Source organism: Pan paniscus, chromosome 13, assembly GCF_029289425.2.
Source record: "Pan paniscus chromosome 13, NHGRI_mPanPan1-v2.0_pri, whole genome shotgun sequence".
In the NCBI taxonomy this organism is placed as follows: domain Eukaryota; kingdom Metazoa; phylum Chordata; class Mammalia; order Primates; family Hominidae; genus Pan; species Pan paniscus.
In genome coordinates this window covers 99,767,263-99,786,643 of record NC_073262.2, presented here as the reverse complement: position 1 = coordinate 99,786,643, position 19,381 = coordinate 99,767,263, and the positions used below count along the sequence as shown (strand labels likewise).

Genomic DNA, 19,381 nt, shown 5'->3' with positions numbered 1-19,381 from the left:
TTTTTTTTCTTTTGGCTGATTGGTGGCAGGCGCTGCTGAAAGGCAAATGTCTTATTTCTACCTTATAGCTAATGCTTTTCAAACTTTGATGTGCATACACATCACCTGAGGAGGCTTGATTTTTCTCAGCACAGTGCAAGAGTGACTGGAATTTGGGAAAATGATTCACACTGTATAAACTCAGACTGATTTATAAACAAAAATACCACATATATTAATTTCTATTAGCTTAAAAACTAGACCTGTCACTTATGATGTTATGCTTTTATTCTTGGACAAAGTAATTTCTCTCAGGACACTATACATCACATAAGAATTGACTTGATTTATCTTGAAAAGAAAATATTTGGTTCCTAAATGGTATTTGCAAGAAGTCAATATAGCCTAGCAATAGGTTATTCTAGGATACAGCATAGAATAGTGGCTAAGAGTGTGAGCATTGGTGGCCAGAGTGCCTGGTTCCAAGTGTGGCTCTGCTGTCTACCAGCTGTTATATGACCTTGGGTTAGGTAATTAATCTCTCTGTGCCTCTATTTCCTCATCTGTAAAATGGGGATATCCTAGTTCCTACCCATTCTGAGCATAATCCATGAAAAATGCTTATAGCAGGTTCTGGCATATGTTTAAAACAATCATTGTCAGTGATTCTTCTTCTCTATTCTAGGAATATTTCTTTCTAAAGAATTTACTTTTTGTCTAGAATCAGCAAACTTTAAATTCTGTAGCCATATCCTTATCACATAACATCCTCTTTTCAATATTCCTCGCTTTCATTTGGTGCCTTTGTCATTTAAGTATCTTAAGTGCTTATAGAACAGGGATCCTTACTCATTCATCTTTGTATCCCTAGAACCTATCACAATGCTTGGCTCTCAAAAGCTGCCCATAACAGTTTATGGCATTACATGTCCTTCAGAGCATGTCTTTGGATTGCAGTTTATTGGGTCCAAATTGTGTTGCTTTTGGCCAAAGGCATAAGCATACTTAGAAAGAAAAGTACAGATCCTGCTTGCCAACTCAAAAGCTTTCAGAATCCAGGAGGCAGTGCCATTGTGTAAAGAAGGTGTTAGGGAGTGGTGGGGGTTGTACTGAACTGGACCATTCATACCCCAATAAAGATATTCCACTTTAGATTTTACAAACCTCTGTAACAGTCAAGCAAAATCTGCAGGCAGATTTAGGGTTCAATTTTTAAGCTCTGGTATAGATTAAAACAGGATATTGGAACTTACAAAGTTATGTTTGTTCCCTCTACTAAAGTATGAACTTAAGGCAAGAACAGTGTCATTTCTTTTTGTCTAAACTTGCCTGGAATCTCTATGTTCATTGTAAAAATTATTAGAAAATCCTTCTGTTCATGTCATTAAATGAGTCAAATCATTTACATTATCACTATATAAATGATTTTGGACTAAAAGAAGTCCAAGTTTAAAAGCTATCACGTACCAATAGATGCTCATAGTTACTATTAAACATTTCTTTCATTGCTTAGGTCTTAGGGTAAATGGTTCCTGATGCTATATATGCCAGCATCGTATCTCATCAGTAATGCTTCCACAAATTGTATTTTATGGTGTTTGCTCCCAGGAAAACTCCAGCAGTTGACTAACTTATCCATCATCTTCTAGACATGGAACAGCATTTTCTGAGCATCTCTAGTGCTGAGTGCCTCTTACATTTGGCCTTCTGGTTCCCAGTCGCTATTCCTAGCTGCTTACAGGTACTTGATCACAGGTAACCTGAGATCAGAGACACTTCTTGTGACCCACTCACTGTGGTCGTGCTCACTCGACCTTTCTGTCACCCCAGAAATTACAAGTGGCTGTGCCAAGGATTAGATTTTGTTCACTAAAGATGAAGGCTTGTCCGGTCAGCTCCTCTGTCAGGTGACACCTCCCACGGAGTCTGGCACGTTCCATTTTGTTCCTCTGATCCTGAGCATCTCCAGTCATGGGACCTGTTAGAGAGCATGTTTACCTGGCCCTTGGACATATTCTCCTTCCTCTTGTTCCGATGGTGCCATCTTGTTTACTCTGGAATTTGCTCAGTCTTTCGAATTCAGCCAGCCAGCCAGAAGGGGCGTGTTGAGGAAAGGGTGAAAACATGGGTTAAATCCTAACCGGCAACATTTGCTGAGTGCTAACCATGTGATAGGAACTGTGCCAAATGCTTTCTAAGCATCATTTCATTCCATCTCACACATCTTCAGGAGGTAGGGAGAATGATTCTATTAGCCCCATTTTACAGACAAATAAACAGTAGTTTAGAGGAGGATCTAGTAACTTGCCTAAGGTTATATGGCTCCAAGTGGCAGGGGGCAGGGTTTGAACCCAGTTCTTCCGCCTCCAGGGCCCACTAGGATGTACTGCCATCCTCAGAGATGGCTAAAAACCAAGGTAGAATAAACTAAATGGAAAAAAAACCAAAAAACAAACCAAAAAAAACCCTCAAAACCCAGGGAACACAGAGGAAGGGACAACTACTTCTGAGAGGCATTGCTGGGAATGCATGGAGGAGGCTGAGGGTTGGGCTGCAGAAGATGAGGAGGCGGCAGGCCCAAATGAGCGGAGGCCTGGTGGCGAGAAAGCGGACGTTCGGGGCAGGAGGGGCCAGCTACCTGAGGTCCGGGGCAGGGGTTGGGGCGCGGGAACCCCGCAGCAGCAGGGGAGGGGGCTCACCGCGCATGCTCCCGGCTCCGAGCGGCCGCGAAGCCGGCCTTTGTTTCTTTCCCACCCAGGAGCCGCTGCGGTGGGGGAAGGGCTCTTCTGAGCGCTGCTCTTCAGCTAGGGTAAGGGTGCGACCTGCCCGACCCCACAGTGTGGCCGCCCCCAGAGAACAGAGGGGCGCCTCAGAGGGAAAGGTCTTCCGCTACCAGGCCCCGCCAGGGAACTCCAGGGACCCCGCAGCTGCGCCTCCCGCCCCTCCCCACACCTTTGACCTTGTGCTGCCGGAGAGGGGTCAAGAACCGCAGGCACCAAGGGGTCTTGCTACCCAGACGCAGCCGGCGGTGTCAGAGGCCAGGCCTCCCGGGACCCGAGGAATGTAGAAAGCCCCCACTCAGCCAGGTGGGAATAAAGGAGCCTCGCTCCCCGGGAATGGAACTTCCCCACCAACTCTGGTTCTAGCCCAGCGACAGGGCTGGACCAGGACTGGGCCTGCAGCACACCGCAGCCTCTTAGGAAAGTCCATCCTTCTGGGAAATTCTTGAGGGACTGAGAAGAGTAAGGACGCCACGTGACCCGGCTTCCTTTTCTTTTTGTACTTTCTGAAGCGCTCGGATGGATCCACTCCCCCACTGTAATCTCTTAAACCCTCACCTTTTAAGAAATAGTGTTGGCCGGGCGCGGAGCCTCATGCCTGTAATTCTAGCACTTTGGGAGGCCGAGGCGGGCGGATTACCTGAAGTCAGGAGTTCCAGGCTAGCCTGCCCAGCATGGTGAAAACCCGTCTGTACTGAATATACAAAAATTAGCCGGACGTGGTGTCGTGCGCCTGTAGTCCCAGCTACTCGGGAGCCTGAGGTAGGAGAATCGCTTGAACCCAGGAGGTGGAGGTTGCAGTGAGCCACTGCACTCCAGCCTGGTGTTAACCTTCTGCTCCCCAGTCCTCCCTCCCAGCACTGGGCCTGCCCTGGCCTGTTAAAGACCACCAGCCCACTTCTTCCACTTTCCATGACTGTTCCAACATCTAGATTTCCTATGCCTGGAAATGTTCCACACCAGTAGTTTCATTCTAATGGGAGCCTCTAATTTTTTCATGCGCATGTTGGGGCTAGCCAGAGACTACTAAGTAAATGTCCCACATCTTTAAAAAACTCAGTGCTGGTTTCCTATTCAACAAGCCACTTGGCCTCCCAGGAACTGGCACTGTGGGACTGGTTGTGGACATAGTGTCACTCTCTAAGGATTATTGCAGGTTGAGGTCTCACAGAAACCAGAACTGCACAGCAGGCAGCCCTCATAGGAGGGGACACAGGTGAGCATCGTTGCTGTGGAATGCTAACCCAGCCTCATAGCTTCTAGGTACCACCTTAGCAAGCCTGTTTTTCTCACCCACTGGGTAAGTCAGGTTCAAGTCATGGCTCTAATTTAGAACAACAGAATTGATAGGAAGCCTGAAGGGCCGAGGGTTCTGAGATGGTCAAACAGCTTTGAAACAAGGCCAAGCCCTGCCTGTGATGGACTGAGGTGGTTGCTATCTTCACTCAAGGTTAGGGGTAGATGAGAACCACAAAAAAAACCAAGCCATTGATTCCATCCAGACCCTAGTAGACAACCGGTTCTCTGTCTCACCACAGAAACCTGCAGGCCGCCCTCATATAGGCAGACCCTTTTCTTATTGTGGCATAGGCTTTGGTAAAAAGTTTAAGACGCATTAAGACTTCTTTCTATTCCTGCAAGACATATATTGAGCACTGACTGTATGCCAGATGTGTTGTTAGGTTGATACAGAGATGAATAAGACTGTTTCTGCCCTGTACCCATAGCCCAGTTAGGGGCAGGCAGAAAAAGGAAAGCAGGCAGTTAGATGTGATGGTACTGTCCAGAAGCCTATAGCATGGAGGAGGGGATGCAGGGTGGAGAACCAGAAGAGGTTTCAGAGGAAAGGACACTTGAGCTCAGTGTGAAAAGACTTTTGAGTGACCCAAAAATCTTAAATTAGAGGCTCCCTGTTTTGTGGCTTTAAAATAAAACATTGTCCTTATGTCTAATGTCCTTGGTTCTCAAGAGGGAGTTGTTTTGTGCCGTATTTCAAAGCATCACACTTCTGCATTTCCGTCTGAGACTTGCCTTTTGGACAGGAATGCACCACTGCCAGCAGTCTTGGCTTTGGTGGGAAGAAGGTAGAAGGAGCTCATCAGGTTCATAGAGGAGGAAATACCAATTCTTAGAAATAAAATGGTTCATAAGAGGTAGACCAAAGGTCATAGAGCTCTGTTGGTTTTGTTCAGTGGCATTCAGGGAATGAAGCCTCAATGTCTTGTCACATTTAGGGTGGGAAGAGAAAATCATGTCGGAACAGCTGTGCTTAAAACATAAGCATATCATCTTGGGGGTGAAGTTGGGGAGTGATCTAAGATTAGCATTGACTTAAGGACTATAGAGAGGAAAATGCCACATACCAGAACACACTGTGGGCTAAGGCATTTAGCCAGATGGATCACGAATAGTAATGGGGTCTTCTGGGGATTTCAAGACTGAGTATGAAGCACGCCAGTGACTAGGGGCTGGTGGAAAGAAGGTAGGTGATAGAGGAGCAGACCCTCCAAGTCACGAGACCGTAGCATGGTGTGAGCTAACTTTCCCTATCTAGAGGAAGTGGAAGTCTGATGTGCTAGAGAGATATGCCTGGATCTGTTCCATCTTGAGGTCAGATTGCCCAGAGACAGACACAAAGATTTCCAATCTAGAGTAGACAGGAGGTGATGCCCCAGGATCCTCAGCTGATTGAACCCCGTGTCCTCTAGTCATTATTTTATAATTCAATGGAAAAAATAATCAGTTTTTCACAATTTGATATGTAGACCACTTTCAGAAATACATATGGTAAGCAAGATACATTTAAATTAAAAATTATTCACTTCCATGAACACATAAACACAACAGAGAAAAGATAGTAATTGCAAGCAAGCAAACCATCCAAATATATATTAGTGTTTAATCCATCCATGGAATGCAATATCCCTGTGTCCTCTCTGGTGTTGAGTATGTGAGTATTTGAGATTTTTGTAGGAGAAGACTCTATTCTTGAATTCTTTATTCTCTCAGAGGCAAGATTTTTCAAATGTGGATTCTAGGGCCTCTTAGCCCATGTGAAAAAATACTAGTTAGTCCTGAAATACAAAGCAATTTAAAGTTGCTTTAAACTTTAAATTTTTCCCTTTAAAAGGGAAAAACATCCCCTACAGCCCAAGTTTATGAAGGCTAAATGCATCCCTAGTGACCGTTTTTTTGCTGGGTGTGCTCAAGTATGTGTAGGTTTATTTGACATTGCCCTGGAGGTAGAGATGCATCTCCCATATGCCTTATCTTCGAAAAGTGCTGTTACGTAGCCATCTCCCAATTCTGGGAGCACTCGTGTCAATCTGTAATGAAGGGGCTTCGAAGCCTGCCATTTTGAGGTCTAGCCTCACTAAGCAGAATACTCCATTAGGAATCTTTGTAGTGTGTTCGGTTTTCTGTCCCACTGGCTCAATTTAGAAAGGGCATAGAAGAATACTTCCTTTTTTTTGTTGATACAGAAAGCGACCCCCTGGTTATCTGCCTGGGGACCTGTAATGAGTCTGTGGTGGATTTACTTCTAATTAAGTTACTAAGAAGGGGCTTCTATTGATAACATAGGAGTCTTGGCCTGCAGAATTTTCCTGACAAGTGTCAGAAAGATTTGGTGAGGATGTTCTGGCTTGGGGTTGACTTATTTGAAGGTTTTCAGCTTTGGGTGAGGAGAGAAAGGGTACAACATCCAAACCCCCAGGGAAGCTCCCATCTGTCCAGTTTTAACCAGATCTGATTCTGCTCAGATATTGAGACTGGATGGGAAAGGAGGCCTTCAGGGCAGCAGGGATATATTCTGAGCAGGGAGTGAGAGTCGCTGATATATAGGTGTTTTAGGGGATTCTACCAGGGGAAGAGACTGCTGCAGGTCCTATGAGATTAAGGATAAAGAATGGAAGGCCCGACTCTAGAGTATGAGAGAGGCTTCAGTTACCTTTGGGTTGGGATAGGACAGGCTACAATGGCCAGGATACAAGATGCAATGGTTGACTACTTCATGGAGGGGAGAGGAGGCAGGCAAGCACTGCTATTGGCTGGCTGTGGGCAGAGTAAATGCTTCTACTTGTAAACAAATATAACTTCTTGCCAGTAAACTTGTTCCCCCCAGGATCTGTCTGCATCTCCTTATTTTCCTCTATAGTCATCAAGGAGAACTAAAAAAATTGGGATAAGCCACAGAGATGTCATTGATAATAGTAGTAAGAGGAGCTAATATTTATTGGACATCTAATCTGTGCCTGCATGTAGGTAATCCTATTTTTCATTTTAGAATGAAAAAGAAAAATGAGTAATCAGGTTGATTTATTTACTCAAAGTCACACAGCTCATACATGGCAGAGGAGGGATTCAAAGTTGGGTCATTCTGACTCCAGAGTTTGTTTTCTTATAATGAAAGTGCATGCGTATGTGTGTGCGTGTGCATGTGTGTATGTGTGTGTGTGTGTCTATCATATAGGCCACCTGATAAGAAAGGTTAGATAAGAAAGGAAGATTTGGGTAGAACCAAAGTCCTCCAAAATGCTGTGAGGAGGATGAAGCAGGTTCTTTCTTAGAGAGGAATTCTGAATGGTTAGTTAATGCCTTACATAGTGGTGTTGAGAGAGCAGCGGATGTGGAGTCAGGAAATCCAGGGTCACCAAATATTGGTGTGTGACTTTGGGTGAGTCACTTAACTCTGAGTCAACCTTAATTCCTGTCCTGTAAAATGAGGACAATAATACATACTTGATCAGTCTGTCTGGATTTTCTTAAGAATCAGCTGATGCACTGTATAGAACAGTACTTGGCAACTTTATGAATCATTAGACAAATTACAATTTTGCCATGTTTAATCATAAATGTAATGTTTTGTCATTTTCAAAGAAACACACTCACATATCAATTATTCGGAACCTACTACAAGGTATTGAAGTCTTTGGACAGGAAATAATGTCCAGTGCTTTACTATTTGTGATTACTTAAGAAAAGCTTTTGCTAGAGCAGACCTGTATTTTTTTAATAGGAAAATCTTCTATTATTTACAAGAGGAATTTTATTTTCTTGTTTGTAAAATGCAAGTCTTGAAACACAGTCAAACAAAGTAGAAAGTGAGGAATGCCCATAAAATTATTCACCCAGAGATAATTAGTGTTAACATCTTAGTGTCTTGTGCTGATCTGATATCTTCGGCCAGAAAACTGCATTGGTGATTTTTATTGTGAGTATTACACATAAGCTCTGTTTCTAAAATATCCGCCTGGAGGTTGAAAAAAACTTGGAAAGAACTACTAATCATTTCTGTTAAAATGGTTTTCTGTGGACCACAGAAACTGTTCTATATATAAGCTTTTGCTTTTAATTCCAGGGAGTGGAAAGGAAGAAGGGGGAACCCCATAGCTAGGAGTTATTGTTATATCCAGAGCAGATGCCTTTGAGCATCTCCTTTCATTGCACAGTTTCTTTCTGTTTAACTTTTTCTAATACCGTGTGTATGTGTGTGTGTGTGTGTGTGTGTGTGTTTGCTCTTTGCTGATGGGTGTGTTTAATCTAGCATTAGTCTACTGTAATAGAATGTCCCCTGCCTGGAGTCAAGAAAGCAAGATTCTTTCAGGCGTCATAAAGGCAGGGACCCTGTCCCTTGAAGGCTGCTGCATCTTCAGGTCTGAGCACGGTGCTTGGCATATGGTGGATCCCCAGTTAATGTTTTTGTCTATTGTATGAATGAAAGATTCCACCATTGCCATCAAGAGCTGTGTGACCTTCAGCCAATCGATTAAACTCTCCGGATGTCTCTGATGCCCTTCCAGTTTAAGTTTAAATATTTTGTAATTCTAGCTTCCTCTCCTGTGATTTTGATCCTGACACTGTGTGTTCATTTATCTGATGACAAACTTTCACCATTGCTAGCCCCTTACAGTGGTGAAAAACTAGCAGCTGCCTTCTTTTTACCCTTTCATCAATAGGAGATAGTTTCCCAGATGATTATGTTATTTTTTTAGTTATCTGCCTCTCATTAATCTATGTTTGTTTAATAAATTGGTTAATGAATTAATTAAAAGAGACAGTGAGCCTGTGGTGGGGCCGTAACTGAAACTAGACTTCTCGCCTCACTGGTTAGAGCAGTTCCAATCTGTGGGTTTCCTTAAATACACTTAGCAGTAAAACATTCCCACCATGTGTTCAAGAATGGAATGGAAAACTTTTCAACAAATGCGTTAAGTTTAAAGACACTCCTTCTTAATATGCTTGGAGTCATGCACAGAACAATTGTGAACTTTATTAGCTTTTAGGCTGTCGGGGAAGGTGGTACTCCGAAGACCTGCTTCGGTTTTCATCAGAAGCTCCTGATGATTATCTTGGCAGTGGGTGGATGTATATTCCTGTTTCGCTGGCACCAAAGCACAGCGTCTTGGCCAGTTTTTCATTCTGTGGGACTTAAGGACCAGAACCCTTTCCCATGTTCTGTTTCCACTGGCTCTCAAGAAATATTCCTGGCCAAGTGATATCAGGGCCTTACAAATAGTTGGTACTTTATCAACTTTCCCCAGCAGAGACCCTTTAAAAGGGCTTCTGTCACTTGGGAATGTCTGGGCACAGTGGTAAGATCCCAAGGGTTCTATGTCAATCCAGTGCTGCCATGTTGCAGTGTATTCAAAGGTTAGGCATAAACCATTTACCTTCCCACTTGTACTTAATTTTCTAGATTTATTTTCTACATCCTTACTCAGTACACATTTGTCAAAGGTTTCATTTAGGAAACAAAATAACCTAAGAGATTTTGAAGAGGAATCTTGGTTGTACCTTTTTTTTTTTTTTTTTTGACAGAGTCTCACTCTGTCGGCCAGGCTGGAGTGCAGTGGCACGATCTCAGCTCACTGCAACCTCTGCCTCTCGGGCTCAAGCAATTCTCCTGCCTCAGCCTCCTGAGTATCTGGGATTACAGGTGTGTGCCACCACGCCAGGCTAGTTTTTTTTGTATTTTTAGTAGAGAGGGAGTTTCACCATGTTGGCCAGGCTGGTCTCGAACTCCTGACCTCAGGTGATCCACCTACCTTGGCCTCCCAAAATGCTGGGATTACAGGCGTGAGCCACTGCTCCTGGCTGGTTGTGCCTATTTTTAAAGCCTGTAGATTTTAATCCAACAGGCCATTCTTTTGTAAGAACTTCACTTTTACATCCACACATAACCAGGGCATAACATGAGCTGCCTCTAAATTAACCCACTATTGGTTAATTCGATTTTGCTATTTCTTTTCTTCTATTAACTGAATAAATTTTGTTGCTTAGGGGTATTTTTAACTTTTAAATATGCCTTTTTTTACTTTACGTAAGAGTGAGAATGTGTTTTATTTGCCTGCTTATGTATTTATGAAACCGCTTAATTGAAATATAATTGACATACAATAAACTACCCATATTTAAAGTGTACAGTTTGCGAAGTTTTGACATATGAAACCATTACCATGATTGAGATAATGAACATATACAGTGCTCCAAAAGCTTCCTTGTTCCCCTTTCAAATCCCTCCCTGCTACCCCTCCCAGTCTCTCCCTTAGGCCCCTCAGGCAACTGCTGATCTGCTTTCTGTCACTGTGTATTAGTTTGCATTTTCTAGAATTTTATGTACGTGGATTTATACAATATGTACTTTTTTTTTGCCCGACTTGTTTCACTCACACAATTATTTTGATTCATCCATGTTGTGACATATATCCATAGTTCATTCCTTTTAATTGCTGAGTAGTGTTCCATTATGTGGAAATAAGTTTGTCCATTCATCTTTTGATGGAAACTTGGATTACTTCTAGTTTTTGGTATTACAAATAAAGCTGTTAGGAATACTCATGTGCAAGTCTCTGTATGGACATATGCTTTCATTTCTTTCCAGTAAATACCCAAGGGTACGATACCTAGCTTATATGGTAGTTGTATGTTTAAGTTTTTAAGAAATTGCCAAACTGTTTTTCAAAGTGACTATATCATTTCCCACTCCTACTAGCAGTGCCTGAATGTTATAGTTCCTCCACATCCTCACCAACACTTGGTATCATTAGTCCTTTTAATTTTAGCAATTTTAATAAGTATGTAATATGGCTTTAATTTGCCTTTCTCTAATGACTAATGACGGTGAGCACTGTTTTTTTTTTTGAGACGGAGTCTCGCTCTGTCGCCCAGGATGGAGTGCAGTGGTGCGATCTCCACTCGCTGCAAGCTCCGCCTCCCGGGTTCACTCCATTCTCCTGCCTCAGCCTCCTGAGTAGCTGGGACTACAGGTGCCTGAAACCACGCCCGGCTAATTTTTTGTATTTTTGGTAGAGATGGGGTTTCACCATGTTAGCCAGGATGATCTTGATCTCCTGACCTCGTGATCCGCCCGCCTTGGCCTCCCAAAGTGCTGGGATTACAGGTGTGAGCCACCACGCCCGGCCCGGTGAGCATTGTTTTATATGCTTATTTGCTATCTGTATATCTTTGGTGAAATATCTGTTCAAATCTTTTGCCTACTTTTTAATTGGATTGTTTGCTTTCATAGTTATTGAGAGTTGTTTTGTAGGTTCTAGATAGAAGTCCTTTATCCAATATATGCTTTACAAATATGTTCCCCCAGTCTGTGGCTTATCTTCATTCTCTTACCAGTGTGTTTCAAAGAGTGGACATTATTCATTTTGATAAAATTCCATTTACCAATTTATCCTTTTATGGGTTTTGCTCTGATGTCATATCTAAGAAATCTTTGCTTAACCCAAGGTGAAAAGATCTCGCCTATGTTTCCTTTAGACATTTTATAATTTTAAGTTTTACATTTAGTTCTATGATCCATTTCGATTTAATTTTTGTTTAGGGTTCAAGGTATGGCCCAAAGTTTAATATCTCATTGTTCTAGGACCATTTGTTGACAAGGCTATTCTTTCACCAGAGTTTTCTTTGCACCAATACCATATTGTTTTGATTACTGTAACTTTATAATAAGCTCTAAAATCAGGTAATGTTAGTTCTCCAATTTTATTCTTCTTGCCTGCTTGTACTTTTTTACATACAAGCCTTTTGCCCTTGGGTCTAGAGTATTTAGGGCAAGCATGCTAATTATAATGGAGAATAACTTTCATTGTATTTACCAAGGCTTGTAACCATCCAAAAGCCAGCAAGAGCATGAACAATGGAATCAGATCTGGTTTTGAATCTTGGTTTTACCACTTACTAGCTTTGTGACTCCGGACAAGTTACTCATCACCTCAAAATCTCAGGTTCCTCAACTGTGAAATGGGGATGCTCATATTTACTTCACAGTATTGTTTTAAGGATCAAATTTGAAAATATAAACTCTCTGATACAAGTTTTGCTCAATATACATTATTTGATTTTTAGAAATTAGTGCAATAAAATATCCAGTGTCTAGTTATGTAAGGGAGATAAAATAAAAATGTCTTTGGCATTCTTATTTTTCTTATTTTATCATCATTTTAATTCTTGTGCGTGATTCTTCGTTTCAGGAGTTAGATATCATATTGAGAGTATAACATAATTTGAACATGTTTAGAGATAGAAATAGATCTATATTTTCTATATGAGAAATATGTATCCATGTTACATTCAAATGGATGGGTTACAATACCAGCAGACTGTGATGGTTGAATACAATTGTGTGGTGGTGGGAGCATGTTGGGACAGAGATTTGCTGTCACCTTTGAGGCATGGGAGGCTCCACACAAGGAAAATTCAGCTTTATGAGACAATGCATGCATTAGGGATGAATAAGGACTGTAAATCTAAATTTTTCTCTTATGGTAACTTGGGGAAAACATTGATTCATTTCTGTTGTGTCTAGGTGAATACATAACTTGAATTTTCATTGAAAGTTGAATTAAACAATATAAAAAACTCCACACACAAGGAAAAGACTAATAACCAAATTTAACAATAGGTAAAGATACATATAGGCAGTTCGCAGTTGAAAAAACCAGAATATACCATGTCAGGCATAACATACTGGCAAGGAGTAAGAAAGCCAATAGCATCAGATATTGGCGAGGATGTTAGGAAAAGGAACTAATATGTAACTGATGGGAGTGTAAATTAGTAAAACTATTAATACTTTGGAAGTTATTTAGTGATACCTAATACAATTGAATGTGTGTGTGTACCCTAATCCAGTGCTTCCTTTTTTGGGTATCTACTTCAGAGAAATTCTCACATGTATGCACAGAGAGACATGTACAAAGATGTACACTGCAACACCATTTGTAATAGTGGTTTGAAGAATTAAAAACAACCTAATCCCTTTCCTCCTTCCCACTTTCTCTCTCTCTCTCCCTTCCCCACCTTTCTCTCTTACACACACAAACACACACATGCAAACACATACTTCAAATTATTTTCAGAACCATTTGCATTTCTGAAGATGGCACTTTTACCCCTAAAAGTATTTTTTTAAACTAGAGTTCTGAAGGAGACATAGAAAAATGTTAACATGTTTGTTTTTGCTGGTGGGCACATATGGGACTATTACTTTCTGTATTTCTATGTATTTATGAGATGTTAAAAATTGAAAGTAAACATGAAAAATTTCAAAAGAAGCATGACATTTGTTTTCTGTCTTTCTCTTTCCTTTCTTCTTTAACCTTCTTTTAATTCCCCACCTTAAGACCAAGCATTCTTCCCATTTTGTGTCGTTTGGCTCCTGTCCTCATGTAATTTGAAATACTTCCAAGGTACCTGTTATGTGTATGTGTTCAGAGTTTCTTTAGACATCTTCTTGCCTCTAGTGATCTCTGTTCAATATCACATTAAGGTAGTTGGGCCTAGGTTGTCAGTTATCTCCCAGCTTCTTTAATTTTAGTGGGAATTTGGAAGTTTGGATTGATAATTGGAACCCTCCTCCTCCTCCTCCTTCTTCCTCTTCCTCTTCTTCCTCTTCTTTCTTCGTTTTTTTTTTTTTTTTTTTTGGCAGGGTCTTGCTGTTTCACCCAGAGCAAGATGGTGCAGTGGAGTGCAATGGTGTGATCACAGTTCACTGCAGCCTTGACCTCTTGACCTTCTGGGCTCAAGCAATCCTCCCACCTCAGCCTCCCAAGTATCTGGGACCACAGGCACATGCTACCACGCCCAGCTGATTTAAAAAAATTACTTTTAATAGAGACGAGGTCTCCTGGTCTCAATTTCCTGGGCTTAAGCCATCCACCTGCCTCAGCCTCCCAAAGTGCAGGGATCGCATGCATGAGCCACCACGTCCGGCCCAAACTTAACTTCTGTATTTCATAGGCTTGTTTTCTTAATATTGCTCCATCTTTTTGTCTTGGTATGTAAGATATTCATATACAGGGTGGAATGTTTGTTTTGGTGTATGACAGTTACTTAGAATGCAGATTAGATCATGTACTTCTAGCTGAGAATTTCCAAAGCATGTAACAATTCTTAATCTTCAAAACAGGCGTAGGGTGCCCCTCAGTCTGCCTGTCTACACAGTATTTTTAGCTACCAGAATGGCCTCTCTGCCCATGTCAAACTCACTTTGCATGTACCTACTTCAAGTTCCCTATTTTCTTTTATCTGCTTCTTCTTTGGTAAACAGACAACTCAACTTCCTCTGCCTGATCTCTCTGAGACATACTGCAAATTTAGCTCAGACCCCTGCTGACTGTGTGTATCTTTGGCTATTCGTAGAATGGGAGGGTTTACCATCCTTCCTTCTGGAGGAACCTGGGCTTCTCATTTCTCATGCATCTGAATCTGTCTGCAAAGGACTATGTGGAATTAGAGCTACTGGGTGATGAAAAAAGACCTTCCTTTTTGTGATGTTTGGACAATCTTTAAAAACTATGCTGATGAGCCATTTCAGTGTGTGTTAATCTTGCTGCACCTGCTTTTGGGTTATTTTCCCCACTTATATTCATGGGTGTCATAAAGGCCTATGTAACTATTCAACTATTGGTCATCACAGAGAGTCCACTTGGGCAAAAGATGGAAATGAATGCAAATAATGCACTTAGCTCGGCCACTATAGGTTAATGCTGCTCTGGTCCTGTCCTGGTACTGGATTCCAATTTTGATCCAGGAACTACCCCTGAGCCAGCCTGTAAGATAGAGGCTAGGCTCACTAACTGACCCAGAAGGCTGGCCCTTGAGGGCTTCCAAGATTCCCAGATAAGCTGGAGCCAATAGGACCTTTAGGGAGTCCTGGGCAAGATGTGTTTAATTCCCAATTCAGAAGAGATTTTTTTTTTTCTTGGCAGTTGAGACTTACTGCACAGGCCAGTTCGGATATGGATGGGTTTGGGGGAAGTATTCACCAAGATATTTTTGTCTTATTGCATTTGATACGTTCACAAATCATTTAACATCATGGATATCACTATTTGCCACTTCCCTGCTATTGTTTTTATTCTAATATCCTACATTTAGAAACTGATCAGTGGACTGCAAGTTTCTTTAGGGTGAGAGGGCTATTTTAAATTTTGTATCCCTAATGTGTACCACAATGTCTGGCATATAATAGATTCTAAATAAATATCTATGTCTAGATAATATGGCTGAATAAATGATTGTAAAACGTAGCCCAAAGTTCCTGTGCTTATTTTTCCTTTCTCCTCCCCTTTCTTTTTTTATTCTTTGAGTTTGATCCCTCTTAGACCAAAATTTTAGATGCTGTCTAGCATCATGTTTTGGTACTGCTTTCCATAATACTTGCTTCATTATCTCTTCCTCCAAATTTTGTTTGTTTTTCAAAAATAGTGGGGGTTTTCCCCCTTATGCTGTGTCCTTTGTGTCTTAAGTTATTTTAAATGTCTTCCCTGTTCTCCATCTCATTCTTCTGTGATCTCAAATTCTTGCTGGTTCTTCAGTCTGCTGACTCTTGCTTATGGTGAACGTTTCCACGTGAGTCTTATGGCTTAGGCTTGTGAGTTCATTTTCAATGGAGATTTAATCTGTGGGTGTCCCAGGTTGATTGGATTGAGGGCATATCTATCCAGCTAGGTTTTGTTTCTTCTTCTAGGGGTATCATTGGTCTAAAACCCATTTTTTTTTTTTGCATATTTTCAACTTGAAAGTTCCTGGATTAAAAAAAAAAGTAAATTCCTAGACTATACAGGCAATGTGAATTCAAAGCTCTAAACCACATGAGGGCAGACTCTGGGGATGTGAATGCTCAGTGGAAACATTTTTATTTCCCTACCAAGAACCCGGGACAAGGCATCTCTTTGCCATCTGCCTACGTGAGTGTTTGTCATTGTTTTTTTCCAAGTCCACTATTTCACCTCAGGAGTCTTTCTTCAAGGCCACTTCAAGGGTCTTTCTTTGCTTTCTTTGCTTGGAGGTCGCAGTTCTAGTCTCTGCCTTATCTCCCACTGCCTGCAAGTGTTAAGCCCCAAGCCCCTGGTGTATTGACCTATCCCTGCACTCTAAGTTCATGTGCCTGCGGCTTTGGTTCTCTATTTACCCTCCATTTCTGACCCCTTTCTATTTAATTTCTTCTCAGTTCATTTAAAATGATGTTTACTGTATGTTCGTCACATTTTCCTCCTGGTTTCTTAGGGATCATAGTAGAAGGGTTTTTAGACTATCACATGAACTTCTAAGATGCTCTTGCTTTCATTTTTTTTTTTTTTTTTTTTTTTGAGATGGAGTCTCGCTCTGTCACCCAGGCTAGAGTGCAGTGGCGCGATCTTGGCTCACTGCAAGCTCCGCCTCCTGGGTTCATGCCATTCTCCTGCCTCAGCCTCCCAAGTAGCTGGGACTACAGGCGCCCGCCACCATGCCCGGCTAATTTTTTGTATTTTTTGTAGAGATGGGGTTTCACCGTGTTAGCCAGGATGGTCTCAATCTCCTGAACTTGTGATCCGCCCACCTCAGCCTCCCAAAGTGCTGGGATTACAGGTGTGAGCCACTGTGCCCAGCCCACTTTCATTTTTATAAAGAAAAAATTTCAGGTTGGGAGCCAGGACACCTAATTCTTTGGCATCAGTTTGCTGCGTTGGGTTAAGTCATACAAACTGTCCTAGGCTCAGATTCTTTATCTTTTAAATGGTGATAATAAGACTGAAGAACACAGTTGTAAAAGGTGTGACTCCCCTGATAGGAATGTTTTGAGATGGAGTAGTAGAATAGTTGGGCAGATATTTGGAAAAAATAAAAATAAAAGCACCTCATAATAACCAGCTAGATTTGTTTCTTCTTCTAGACACCCTAAGGATGTCATTGGGCTAGAACCCATTTTAACCAGTATTATTACTACTATTCTCTTTTCTCCAGAACCTTCGCCCTCCTTCTATTATTCCATCTCCTATTCCATTAGTTTAGCTTATGGCAAAGTAGAGTGGCCTTCTACCTAGGCAGAGGACATAGTGCTACCTCCTGGCTGATTTCTCTCTATCCAGCATGGTGATTACTGTGGCTCGGTCATTCACGCTTTGACTTATGATCAGGTGTTCCTTGCTAGAAGAGAAGACGTTAGCAACCCTTGGTCAATAGTGGAAATGCACTATTATGTTGGTTAAGGTCTTAATAGCACTTGTGATTGTTTCTATGGTTCTGCTGCTTTGGAGAACTAAAGGAGTACTGCCTAAATACAAGTCTTCTCTGCAGTTACCTGTCTGTGCCATGTCACTAAAGGAGAGTATCAATTCGCGTAGTTGTTCTGGAAACTACCAGAAACCTTTAAGCACATATTAACAGGAACACTGGGATTCATCATCAAGAATTTTTACAGTATTCATGCAACACACCCTTTTTATGTTATAGAAACTTTGGTTTGAACAAGCTGTGCCATAAAAGGGGCCACAGAATCAGCAAAACCAGTCATATCATGACAGGCCAACCAGATTTGCAAGGTAGGGAGGGATGTTGGAGTTTTCTTAGCTTTTTATTTGAGGCCAAGATCTCAAATAGAGTTGCCTTTGCTTCAGGTCAATGAAGTCATAATTTGGGTTGGAATAGTCCCTGTTTAAATCACTTAGGCAGGGTTTAATTTGTTGAACCAAACCCTGAAACCAATTCAGTTCACAAAAGAACATGTAATTACATAGCTTTTATCCAAAAATCCCAGTAGAAAATTTTAAGTAGATATAGCGAGGATTCAAAGGGAACATGAGGCTAAAATGGAAAATGCATCTAGGGTTATCAATAGAAATAGAAAACATTTGTGAAAATCTGTTCTCAGCTTATATAGTTCATTGCACAAATTAATACACTTGATTCTCAAATAAGCTAACATGATTTCAAATACTGAATCTTTATTTTCAAAGATAGGGTGATATATCTATAACAAGGTTGATTGTAGTCATATATCGTACTGAATTTTCCAATGCATGCCATTATTTTATAGTTGCATGACTGCCCTATTTTCACTTTTCCATAGTAATTGCCTGCAGCCATACATAGACAACATGAGTTTCCAGTGAATCCAAACTCCTTTTTGTCTACTTAATGGTAGTGCATTCTTTATAAAACCTACTTACCAGACTTTCTAAAAAATAGACTGGTTTGAAGATCAATTCTTGTTGTGTCCCCTGCCTGCCATCTGTTTTAGATATTAGTGAGTCATGAAATGTCTAAAAGCAATAATCTGTGAGAGACAGAGGAAGAGCAGAGGGTCTGGACTGTCAGAAAATGGAATAATATCCTTGGGCTAATCAAGGGTTGTTAGATGTATTATATAATCAAATTATGAAAGGAATAATGATTAAAATCAACAGCGAATCCAAGAAACTTGAAACTAACATACATGCTAGTTTTAGGAGAAACCTTAAAGACATAGCAGATGGGCTTTGGTTACCATTGCTATGGAGGAGTCAATTGAAGTTAGTGGAAGAAACCATACATGTAGACTAGTTAGTTCAGCCAATTTATGCTGAGCACCAAGTATGCTGCTACTATGGGGATAAAGAAGAGTGAGGCCGGTTCTTTACTCCAGGAAGTTTTCAGTCTTTGGAGGAAAGATATCACACATCTCTCTATGCCAATGACAATAATGGGCTTCATATGGAGCACTGCTGTGCACTTATCTCCTGCTTGCCTAGGGCTTTATTTACTTATATGATCTTTAGTCCTCTTATCAGTCCTCTAAGGTAGATTTTATTATCGCCAATTTACAGATGAGGAAGCAACGCTTTTTTCCCTTGCATGTTACCATGCTGCCTTTCAGCACAATCTGTTCAATGCCTTGCCAAAGATACAGACTGAAGTCTGCTGGGTGAAGGCCAGATCTTGACTGTGCTATATACCTGTGGAATCTTGAGGAAATTTTAAAATTTGAGCTACAGTCTTCTTATCTATAAAACAGAGATAATATCAACCTTAGCTCTCAGCCTTAATGTCAACATTCTCAGAAAGGCCTCACTGACCACTCTTATTCCCATCTCCTGAATCACTTAATCCCATACAGTGTTTTATCTGAAATAATCTCATGTGTATCTAGTATACTATTGTCTAGTATACTATTGTCAGCCTTCCCACTTGAATGTGAGTTTCATGAGGGCAGGGACCAGGCCTGTTGTAGTCATCCCTCTGTCCCCAGAATATGGTTTCTGGCATAGAGTAAGCATTCAGTAAGTATTTCATGAATGGGCAGTGGTCCAAACAACAATTAACAAGCATAGAAAGGAGAAAATGACCACAGTTATGTTTAATGTTTA

At 41.2% G+C, this 19,381-nt stretch overlaps 1 protein-coding gene across 6 annotated transcripts in view; it reads left to right on the top strand.

Annotated features, from left to right (window-relative positions):
- Window positions 1-19,381, top strand: part of ANKRD44 (ankyrin repeat domain 44) — a 344,106-nt gene that overhangs the window by 138,352 nt on the left and 186,373 nt on the right. The gene's annotated exons all lie outside the window — the stretch shown is intronic.